Source organism: Bactrocera neohumeralis, unplaced genomic scaffold (genome assembly GCF_024586455.1).
Source record: "Bactrocera neohumeralis isolate Rockhampton unplaced genomic scaffold, APGP_CSIRO_Bneo_wtdbg2-racon-allhic-juicebox.fasta_v2 ctg4265, whole genome shotgun sequence".
NCBI lineage: Eukaryota > Metazoa > Arthropoda > Insecta > Diptera > Tephritidae > Bactrocera > Bactrocera neohumeralis.
Window position 1 is genome coordinate 1 of NW_026091327.1, and position 7,986 is coordinate 7,986.

A 7,986-nucleotide genomic window follows, 5' to 3' on the forward strand; every position below is an offset into this window, starting at 1 on the left:
CGGAGAAACACTTAGCAGATGCAGAGCAGATGACCACCATCAAATGCACCCGGACCAGTCACCAGTTCAAAAGTATTGCGAATTTTTATTTCTTATGAAAATGTACTTCCCCGGTGGTACTGCATCGAATATTCTCAGAGCTGAAGTGTTTTCAACCAAACGGACGACATAGTTTGAAATAACGTAGCCGCTGTCTCTAATTCGTTCCATCTAATGCGAAAGGACCATAAATCTTCCGCAGAACTTTAAGTCGGCCGTAGCACCTATTGCCAGAAGTTATTCTGCATAGAAGCAATCCGATGTTGTTGTTGGGTATTAATGTTTGTTCCAAGATAGACGATATTATTTACGACTCCGACATTAGGACTGTTAACAGTGACGTTCAGCTCTATTATTCTCCAGCAATAGATTGAAGTAACATGAATATGAAGTCTCCTTTCTCCATCTCCTTCGTGCTGCAAAAACAGCTTCGAAATCATTGAAGAGGTGGTGTTCATCGATCCCTTTTTACACGGGTCTCTTCCAAAGAAGATTTGGGGCATGGTGAATATCTGGACAGTTGTTAATTTTTGGCGCAAATTTAGGTGTCTCACTTTTTGTGGATTGGGCAGACAGCATAAATACCAATCGTCGCTATCGCCCGATCATATTACACATGTCATGTCTCATGTGGGACCCTTCCATTGGACAATTGAGCTTTGATTTCCGCGTCATAACCATTAGTCCAAGTTTCGTCATGAGTTATGATCCTCTGGAGTATATCTGGATCATTATGGACAATTAAGCCCAACATCTCATGTCCAAATAATATTGGTCGAAAAGTGTACATTTCAGCCTTCAGCCATTTGGTACTTCACCTCTAAAATAGCGGGTAACCGTAAATCCAAAACATACCAGAAAATGATTGGCGACTTTCAAATGATTTGAGACCTAGATTTAAAAAATTCTCAATCCGCGCAAGGGCCCTTTATAAAACCACCGACAGTTGAAGCTAATAATTCAAAATTCGCGATACTTTTTGCAGAAACCTCGTATCTAGTACGCAGGAAAAGCTTAATCAATGGGGTTCATATAAACAGTCATCTCAATACAGAATGCGAAAGTTTTGGCTAGTTCCGATGGAGGTCGGAATATAATAGAAAAAGCGAAACAACGAAGGATAAAATAGGGATATATTGGGTAGTGAAAAAGTATTTTCGTATTTTGTCAATAGATGCCATATAGTGTAGGAAAGTTGAGATTTAAAGCTCATTTAATCAAAAAAATTAAATTCGAGGAAATTGCAAAAAAGTGTTGTATAAAAGGGAAGAATGCCACGCAAGCCACTAATGAAATTTGTGAAGTTTACGGAGATGATATTGATCGGTTTTAATACAGGCCCGAATTTAACGTTATATTTTAGACATACTGAGGTACGCACCAAACTCCTGCTGATAGATTTTTTATTATATTCGTGCCTGATTTTTGTTAGATACTTATTTTTTTCTACCTTTGACTTGTTTTACTATATCTTTCATCAGATAACAAAATACAAACGATTTTTTGGCAGACGGGGCTCTAAAGTATTCTAGTACCTCACTTTCCGATTTTGATACTGCCAATGACCTCTATCCAGGTGGTCTCCCTATCTATTTCGATTGAGTTAATCAAAAGAAATGCCGATAACATATCGTTTATAGGTAGAAATAAATCTAATCGGTCTTTTTTATCGCTCTTCAAGTCCACTGAGCTGATAAAGCTGTGAAACATTGTTTGGTAACGGCATATAAAAGCGAATCTTAGTGCTCGCTACAAATAGTTCCAACGCATTTCAGTATCTGGTTAACTGCTCGGTCTTTAATACTAATTTGTCTTCCTGCAAAATGGCTACACGAGCCTTAATGGTAGTGACTTTATTAGCCTTTTGCGGTTGTTCACTCACAGTCGCTGCAAAATCGTGGTGGGAAACCGCTTCGTTCTATCAGATTTATCCGCGTTCTTTCAAGGATAGCGATGGCGATGGTGTTGGCGATCTGAATGGTGTCACGAGTATGCTACCATATCTGAAGGAGATTGGCATTACTGGCGCTTGGTTGTCGCCATTCCTCAAGTCGCCCATGGCAGATTTCGGTTATGAGCATCTCCAACTTTTGCAGACGTCGATCCACTATTCGGCACTATGGAGGACTTCGAACGCATGGTGACCAAGGCCAAAAGAGTTGGATATAAAATAATTTTGGACTTTGTACCAAATCATTCGAGTGATGAGTGTGATTGGTTCATTAAATCGGCTGCTAAAGATCCGTATACAAGGACTATTATATGTGGCATCCAGGTAAGTTGGTGGATGGTATACGTCAGCCGCCAAACAACTGGGTCAGCGTATTTTACGGTTCGGCATGGCAGTGGCATGAAGAGCGCCAAGAGTACTACCTGCATCAGTTCGACAAAAAACAACCGATTTCAATTTTCGCAACCGCAGTGCGCGAAGCAATGAATGAGTCAATAAAAGGTGAATGCGTATAGTTTTTGATTGTGTGTTATGTTGTAGAATATCTTGCGTTTCTGGTTGACAAAAGGTGTTGATGGTTTTCGCATTGATGCCATCTACCACGCCTTCGAGATTGAGGCTGATGAAGATGGTAACTATGCAGACGAGCCTTGAGTGGTTGGAGTGACGATCCACAGGATTACGGTTATATTCGCCACATTTACACGGTTGATCAGTGGGAGACACCGCATCTTGTGTATGCGAGTGGCGTCAGATCTTGAAGGACTACGAAGCAATTTATGGCGGCGACGAGCGGTGAGTGAAGTGCATATTTTCAATGCGTACCCAAATTAATTGTTTTCTATTATTTCGAACAGTATTTTGATGGTCGAGACCTGGTCACCCATAGATATCGTCATGCATTACTACGGTAATGAGACCGCGGAAGGCGGTCAAATACCCTTCAACTTCCAAATGATTTCTAATTTGGGCTATGATTCCAATGCACATCATTATTCCGAAATGATCAACAGATGGTTCCAATACATGCCGACTGGTAGAACACCTAACTGGGTGGTACGCAAATGCTATAAAACTCAATTGATAGGAGCAGTCGAGTAACATGGCTTCTTCTTCTTTGCAGATCGGTAATCACGACAAAAATCGTGTTGGTACGCGCTTTGGTGCCGAACGCATTGACCTCTTCAATATACTCTTGCTCACACTGCCCGGCTGCAGTATCACCTACAATGGCGAGGAGATCGGCATGACTGACGTTTGGATATCCTGGGAGGAGACCGTCGACCCGCAAGCGTGCAACAATGAGAAAGAAGGTTATGAGTGGCGTTCACGCGATCCGGCACGAACACCCTACCAGTGGAGCGACACTGCGAATGCTGGTTTTACCACGGGCCAAAAAACATGGCTACCATCGCAGAAGACTACGAGCTCGTGAATGTGAAACGGGAGCGCGGTGTGGCTTGAGTCATTTAAACATCTTCAAGAACCTACAACAGCTAAGAAAGTCGGAAACCTTAAAGGATGGCGATACAGAGGTTAAAGCGTTGAATGACTATGTCAGCCGTCAAGCGGTGAGTTTGCGTGGACTATGCGTAATTTTTTTAACCTTCCCTAATTTCAGCTCACTACAAGAAAATTACACATTCATAACGCTGCTCAACATTTTCGATCACATTGAGAATTTCAACTTACACGAACACTTCGCTGACCTGCCGGCGGAGTTCGAATACGTCTTGATAACCGATCGCTCCATCAAGCGAAAGGGGTGAGAGCCACGAAGAGTCTAACTAACTCACAAATACATTCGTTTGAACTCATTGTTTGGATCTTTCTTTTCGTATTTGCAGCGATAAGACTCCACCAGCAGCGTCACGCTTATGCCACACGAGTCCATTGTGCTGAGGTCCAGCGTTCGAGTTTAGCGCACTTTTGTTTGTTTCCAAAAGATTTCTTAACAATTTAGCATGCCATAAATTATTATCGGTTTAGTTCTAATCAACATTTTTGTACCCCAAAGTCCTTTATTACTTTGTGTTATTTATTTGGCTTTGATAACACATTTATGATGTTTCGCAAACAAGACTATAAAGTAATATGCGATTGCCGTTAATTCACATATCTCTATCACCCCATCGACGGCAGCCACTTTATGGTGTTAGTGGCACTCAAGTATTCGCGGAAATTAATATCGCTCGACTTTGATATGCCATAAATCTCGCATCCTACATATATTGTCTCATATATTAGATTTAATATGATTATCTCAGATTAATTATAGATAGTATAATTTTGTGATGAATAGGTATATTTCCTAAAAAGCTAAATGATATTAAAAATTAAGTTAATATATTTATTGTTTTGAGAAAATTATAAAGTGGTTTTATTGGTGCCTGCAAATATTTTCGCTCTCAAATGTCATTATTTTAAAAGAGAAAGAGTCCCGAGAAAAATGTTGTGCGATCCGTCTGTGACATAATACATAAAAACCAAGTACTCGTGATTTTGGTGGGTTGGTTCGATCTACATGATGAAAGGACCCTTAAACGGCAGACTTGCCTAAAGTAATTGCTTGATCCTCGAATATATGTTCAACTAACGTTTTAGGTATACGAAGTTTGTTTAGAAAATATCACGATTTTGTATGTTTTAAGAAAGTGTTTATTTATTAATGAATATTAATTTCATCCCCTACAAAATGATCACCGTCCGATACAACGTAAATTTGTCAACGCTATTTCCAGTCCTCCAAGCAGTCGGAATAGTATTTTTTGGTATAGCCTTCGAAAATTCTTCAATTTCGTTCTATCGCATATCGCTTCAAAACGGCGTCTCCGCATTGGTCTATTGAGTTTTCTGAATAGCAAGAAATCACACGGAGCCAAATCAGTTTTTCGAGACTTGAGGCATTTGAGACACAAACATTCTTAAAAAGAGTTTAGGCTGAGCCAAGTGATATTCCAACATTAACAGCGAGGTCTCTAAATGTCAATCGATGAATTTCGAGCACAATATCTTTGACGTAACCCTCGTTTCATTTTGGTTTTAACTCTATTATAAATTATAACAAAAATACAATTTTTGATTTTGCGCAAAAACATAGAGATACTTTGAGAAAACTCAAAATTTTATTTGATGTACGATTTTCAAGGACACTAACTGTATACATGTATATATAAAACATAAGAAATAATAAAAGAGTAGGCCTTACTTTCACATTAAATTCAAATATTGCTTTGAAAAAGCATATTTATTAAAATGTATTCATGTATGTATGAAATACACATGCTTGCATATAAACGTATAAAAATATAAGCAAAAGAGCGAACATACGTCTGTTAGAGCAATATAGTTTTTGAGCATAATTTTTATTCGCTCAGCTCTGTTCAAGCGAAAATGTTAAAATTTCTCCTGCCAAGCTGGCAGTGGTGAAACTCCTGCTTTACCGACAACGTAACGTTCTCTGCATATCGTTTATAATTCCGTTCTCGGTTTAGTAGGCATTCACAATGACTTTCTTTCTGACATTAGTTTGTTGTGAATGACAGCAAGCAAAAGCGGAGAAAAACCAATTGATTCAAACTAGGAAACTCTGGTTTAAAATTTGTAAACCATCATTGAAAATTTAAAAAGACCTCTGGGCACTCAGACATTAAATAAATCGAATTTGTCAACCTTTTAGCGAAAGCAATACCGGCGACTAATCCAATAGGACTGGAGCTTTTTCTTCGTTTGGCTCCAAACAGATTATTAGGTGTGTTTTTCGAGAGCGGCAAATGGCTTGTAAAAATCGCTACTGGTATCAAGTCTGACTTCGCCAAACGAAGCTGTTTCTGGAAAAGTTTAATAAAAATTTGTTTGCTGTATAAACAGCACATACTCCTTGACTGTCCCACATTCGTAAGGAAGCAGAGCCAGGCTATTGGAACAATGTATCCGATGAGAGAGCCTGTCACATTTGAATTGAAAATAGCTGAGTTAAACACTTATCTTAACTTTTTTTTACACACTTCTCTTAACTTTTATTTCATTCCAAAGATAGAAAAAATGATTAAGATCGGGACTTTATGTTGGCCATTCTTATACATCAATATTTTCGGTATATCGCATCCTTTACTGCCTTAACTGCAAGTTTCGGATCATCATCATGCATGAATATCCAATTTACAGGCATTCATTAAAATAAGAATGGTTCCATTGTGTGACTGAGGACGTTTAAACAGGAGCACTGTTCTATTCTAACATCAACTCCGACCAATGGTCTCACTCAATTTCGTAAAAACGCACACCAAACTATGGCATTACTTACCAGGCTTACCGTTTTTTTTTTTTGTGTAGCTTGGGTTTAGGGATTGGCCTTTCGGACGATGAACAAATGTTCTACCGCTCCTTCACTCCTCATATAACCGTTACATATTTTCAAACACAGCACATGGATAAAAAAACGAAACGTTGTTAGCCACATATGTACAAGGCGATCTGCCGCACGGGCTTTAACTACGCAGCACCAATATGGTTCTCGGATGCAGTGAAATGCAGACGAGAAAGTTTCATACATGCTAGAACACTGCACTCCGGGCTACAAAGGGATGCCTCTGATGTGTCCTATCGAACATCTACACAGTGAGGCCCGTATGCGCTCAGTTAAGGAGTATTATAAAGTCCTCTCCAAACAGTTTCTGCTGGGATGTTTTTGTACAAACCAACCCTGCAGTCGCCTACTTGGAACGCAACCGCCTCTTAGGAACAGAGTGACTCTGCGCAGCTTCGTTCTGATACTGTAGCCTGTTAAACTCCCACTTTATCCAGAGTCCACCCCGACCTATCAAATATATGTCCACCATGCAACGAGGCACCGCATGATTCTAACCACCTCTTTACATCCCCGGCTAATCCTAAACTCCCGAAACTCCTCTCTAAGATCGGGACCGCGTCGAAACAGCAGATAGAGCTTTACTTCCAATTTATGGTCGTCGTAATCGTCCTGTCAGATCTACAATTGAGGGTGTAGTGGAACAATTTGAATCCAAAATCACTGTACTAAATGTTTCCGTGCCAGTCGGACGGAGAAGTGTCCATAGTGTCGAGAATATAGCTGCCGTTTTCGCATCAATTGAGGAAGACCCAAATCAGTCTCTCACAAGTCGTTCTCAAGCGTTGGGAATCTCTGTGACGTCGTTGTGGCGAATTTTGCGAAAAGATCTTGGCCTACATCCTTACAAGATCAAATTGACGCAAGAACTGAAGCCGCTTGACCACCAGAATCGTCGTTTGTTCGTGAAATTGGCTAAGCAACAACTTGAAAAAGATCCGGTCTTTCATCAAAAATCATCTTCGGCGATGAGGCTCATTTCTGCCTGAATGGCTTCGTCAATAAGCAAAATATGCGTTATTGGTCAGGCAGCAATCCACACGTACCCATGAGTCACCATTGCATCACGAAATTACGGTTTGGTGGGGTTAATGGGACGGTCTTCCGTAATGATCAAGACCGGCACGTTACTTTACCGCTCAATGATAACCGGATTATATGGACTTGTACAATATATGGTTCCAACAGAACGGCGGCACACAGCGAATGTCACAATCGATTTATTGAAAACCAAGTTTGGTGAACGTGTTATCTCACGAAATGGCGCAGTCAATTGGTCGTCGCGGTCGTGCAATTTGACGCCGTAAGACTCTTTTCTGTGGCGCTACGTCAAGTCTATGGTCTACGCCAACAAGCCAGCGACGTCTGATGAACGCATCAACACCAGATATCATAGTCAAAGTACAGGATAAGGGTTTGGAAGATCCTCGTTTTGAGTGAGAGAGAGATCTAGTGGAGTTGTACACATCTGATTAGGCAGTGTGCGCAATATTTTTGGCGAAAATGTAATCTCCGAAGAAATTATTCAGATCAGTTAACTATAGCTTTATATAGCTGCCATACAAAATCGAACGATCGGAATCAAATACTTTGCATGGGAAACTTCCTCATTTTGACGATCTTCTTT

The 7,986-nt window shown here is 40.2% G+C and overlaps 1 pseudogene; it reads left to right on the forward strand.

Annotated features, from left to right (window-relative positions):
* The first annotated feature begins 1,809 nt into the window (after nt 1-1,809).
* LOC126767136 (maltase A3-like) lies at nt 1,810-4,115 on the forward strand (annotated as a pseudogene).
* The last annotated feature ends 3,871 nt before the right edge of the window (nt 4,116-7,986 follow it).